The following is a 4,460-nucleotide window of genomic DNA, read 5'->3' on the forward strand; positions in this document are numbered from 1 at the left end:
GCCACGCGTTTTGCTTTGTCGAACAATTTATTGTTGCCAAAAGTACCGACTAATCATGGAAAGCTAACTACATCGTTCTTTGCCATCTCCACTTGGAATAATTTGCTCCCTTCACTGAAATCCCCAATGTCATTGTACAAGTTAAAAAAAAAGTTAAAACACCACTTGTTTGAATCCTTAGATATTTAATAACGTTGTTGTGTTTGAAATCACTATGTAACATTCATTTGCTGTACACTTCTTTCCTTTTTGTCTGTTTATTTGCCTTTTTTTCATTTCATTTTTTTACCTCGGATTGTTGTGCATGCGCAGGTTTATGTACTCTGTTCATGTAGACATAGGAGGCCCTATTTGCAGTTTCGACTTTTGGGCCTCCTGATGTATATATACCCCATAACCATGTACTCCAGTGTAAATATGCAATAAACGATTTGTTTTGATTTAAAAAATAAAACAATAAAAAAATAACTGTTTAATGAAATTGAGGTACCTGCGAAAGTCTGGGATCGATGCAAGAATTTTCTTTCAACGAGAAAACTTCAACTTGTGTTCGGGATAGAAAGAAATGTGTTGCGGCCTTTTTATATGAATAGCCCTAAACCATTAATGATCAGGTGCACCGGAAGACATAGAGAATAATTCGGAGAAGTACAGATCCCTCAGAAACAGTTTGACTGCACTGCTCGTGGGAATTCCTGTCTTATTGCGTGCCAGCTTTGTGCGTCATATTTTCTTAGCTTTTCTGCTCTTCGTTTATGCTCCTCAGCCGCTGCAATAATTCGTTAAGATGGCACTTACGTGTTTAATTTGTTCCCTGTTTGCCAAAAGAGCATTTAATGAATAATTCAGGGGGCACTTTGTCTAAAGTGCGTAGAGGCGAGAGCGTTTTCCGAACCACTTTGACTGCCTCTGTGGCACTGGTGATGTCACTAATGGATGACGTAACACAGAATATATGACTAATAACTAAGTTTTGACAAACTGCCAATGAATAGATAATTACTAATTAATGATAATACAAATAACCGCTAAAAATGATGCATAAAGTTCGCCTTCAGGAGTGGAACGCGACAGCGTGTTGCAGCGCTGCCAGGGAGTCCACAGAACACCACCACCCGTTCGGCGGATGCCTCGCCCTTTAAACGCAACGGTTTTTGAGGAAAAAAAGTTGGCAGTGGTCTAGCTGTGGTTAAGCCTGGATATACAAGCGAAAAAGGTCAGTTACGCTTCGTTTGACGTAATGGCTGTCGCAGTTCGCGCAGAATACACTGGGAGCACCACGATAACGGTGGAGGCGTTCAGCCGTCCGCACACTGCCTGTACGGAGGCGAGGAGGAGACGCGCGTGTAGTGAATACGGTGCTGTTTTAGAAGGTTGCTTTAGAGACGTGTACTGTGGTGCCCATTCCTTTCGGGTGTACACCAAGATATGAGAGAAAGGCATTTCCTTTCCTTGAAACCAATTTTCATTTCATTTCATTTTCCTTAAGGCCCTTACAGCTCAGTTAGAGTATCCACCGAGATATGAAAGAGACAGACGTCGTTCCCTTTCCTTAAAACCAATTTTGTTTCATTTTCATTCCCTTACGGCGCGGTCCGGGTGTCCACCGAGATTGTGTTTTTCCTGGCGCACTGTTTGTCTGCTTTTTTTTTATTTGTGATATTTTATTTCTTTCATTTTTTATTTTTTTTTTTCATTTGACGCAGCAGTAGCGGTGGCGCACATGAGCAGTAACGCGCGGCTACGGCGCAAGGTCAGGCGACGGAGTCGGCGGCCACCTGCGCTGCTCGTGACGTCTCTCGGCTTCGCGCACGCAGAATATGGTATTTGCGGCATACCCGGCCTACGCGAAGCTCGCCTCCAACCCTCGTAGTGAAGCTTTTGCTTCAAAAAATGGCGTAGTAATTCTCTCTCATCTCGGTGGACACGTTAACCACATCGTACAGGAAGGAAGTGGAAGTGAAAGAAGAATAAGAGAGAGGGCCGTAATGAAGGGCCGTAATGAAGAAAATGAAAATTGTATTTGAGGAAAGGAAATTACGCAGTAACTGTCTCACATATCTCGGTGGACGCCCGTCAAAAGCGTGACACCTCCTGAGACAAGCGTGACACAAGCTTCTGCTGACAGCTTTCTGTCGACAATGATGAGGCATTAAACGCATTCGCCTTAAAATTGAATGTACTGATCCTATGCCTACGGCTATCTCGTTCACAAGGTCTTGGACTGATATACGAGGTCTGTTAGAAAAGTATCCGACCTTTGGGCGTTGAAAAAAAAACTTGCATAACTGGAGCGTTGCAAACCTAGTCATCTTTAAAGTAGTCTACTTGGGACTCCACACACTTCTCCCAGCGGTGCTGCCATTGTGGGAAGTATTCCGAAAAGGCCCTTTTCGGAATGGAGTTTAGCTCAGCTGTCGTTGCAGCCATAATGTTCTTCCTTGTCTGAAATCGCGCTCCTTTCAATGGCCTTTTGATTTTGGGAACCAGCCAGAAATCGCAGGGGCCATATCAGGACAGTAAAGAGTCTGTTGAACTACAGGAGTCTGGTTTTTCACCAAAAACTCTGATTCGAGTGCGAGGAATGTGCAGGAGCATTGGCGCGATGGGTGCGCCAATTTCCTGTTGACCTCAGCTCCGGGTTCTCGCGCCGCACAGCATCACGTAGGCAACGGAGGACATCCCTGTAGTACTCTTTGGTCATTGACCCTGTGGAGTGCGTACTCGTGGCCTGCCACACAGAGGGTGTCAAAGAAAGCAGTCAGCATCACTTTCACATTGCTGCGCAATTGTCGGGCCTTCTTAAGCCTTGGTGACGTGGAATGCTTCCACTCTGACGACTGGGATCTCGTTTCCGGGTCGTACCTGTACACCCAAGACTCGTCACTAGTGATTATGATGTTGATGAAGTCGGGGTCACTGTTTGCGGAATCCAGCATGTCCTGTGAGACTTCAACACGAAGCTGCTTTTGCTCCACCGTGAGCAGCTTCGGCACGAATTTCGCCGCAACTCTCTCCATGGCCAAATCTTCGGTGATAATGGAATGTGCGGAGAAAATGCTCATGTCCACCTCTTCCTCAATTTCTCGGATAGTCACGCGACAGTCCCGCATCACCATAGCGTTCAGTTCGGCAATGACCTGGTCATTTTGGCATGTTGATGGCCGATTGGAGCGTGGCTCGTTCTCCACCGATGTGCCACCGATGCGGCCATCTTTAAAACAATTGTAACACTGTTTAAACTATGTGCTGCTCATAGCATCTTCACCGAAAGCCGTCTGAATATTTCGAATGGTTTCCACTCGGCTGTCGCCAAGTTTATGGGAAAATTTGTTGCAGTAGCGCTGCTTCTTTTACTCCGCGATTTTCCTTGCAATAAAAAACCGCCGAGAGCACTGCACACTGCCTCAATCAAACGCTGCTTCCCAGCCACTGACGATATCGGCAGGCGGGAAAAAATTCATGCATGCGCATGAAGGTTCAAGGTCGCCTGATGCAAGCGCGCTTGTCTCATATCCATCAAGTGTTCGCAAAAAAAAAATAAAGTCGGATACTTTTCTAACAGACCTCCTACAACGCTCTTCTCTGACTAACGTCCTCACTTGCTGAATGACACTCTCAATTCCGCTTGTTGAGGGTATGTCTGAACGCGGTTCGCTGCCCACTGATATGCGGCCTTCTTTGAAGCGGTTGTACCACTCCATCTGTGAGTTGCTCAGACCATCGTCCCTGAAAGCTGTTGAATCTTTCGAGTGGTTCACATTTTAGTATCGCCCAGCTTTTGTAAAATTTTGATGGAATATGCCGCTCATGTTGTTTTTCAATTGTACAACTTACCTTTAGAGCGCTCACTACTACACGCGCTCGCTCATGGTGCGACTGCCAGCGACTGACGCTTTCTGCGGGCGGTTGTTGTTAAGACTGAGAGAAGGATGAAAAGGAAAGTGCACGGGCCTGCAGAGTCACCACTCCTGCCAGGTGCAGATAGAGGAGAGTTAAAAGATAAAGGGAAAGAGTCAAAGAAGAGACGCACATCGCAACCACGTCCGCCGAAGCGAAAACGCTGGTTGAAAAAACAGATACCCCATCCCCCCACTCTGCGGGCGGGAAAAAATTCGGGTATACGCATGAATGGTGGGTGGTGAAAACATTTATTACGAATGAGCAGGAGGTATGTTTGGATCAGCCCGTAAGGGACCGATCCTTACAAACACTAGGTGGAGGTCCCTAGTATGGGACCCCAGTGGCGGTTGCCGCCGCCCGGGCGCGCCCGACTAAGGCTTGTTGGGCCTGTAAGTCGTGGCAGCCGAGCAGGGTCGCCTCCCAGTCCTCCCGGGTTGGGTTGGGGATGGGAGGAATAGCGGGGTTGGAGGGGCAGGCCCACACCATGTGATAAGTGTCAGAAGACACTGCACTACAGTGTGGGCAGCTGCCGCTAAAGGAGGGGTCAAAATGTTTTA

Source organism: Amblyomma mixtum, chromosome 1, assembly GCF_055824585.1.
Source record: "Amblyomma mixtum isolate Tamu chromosome 1, ASM5582458v1, whole genome shotgun sequence".
Taxonomy (NCBI): Eukaryota; Metazoa; Arthropoda; class Arachnida; order Ixodida; family Ixodidae; genus Amblyomma; species Amblyomma mixtum.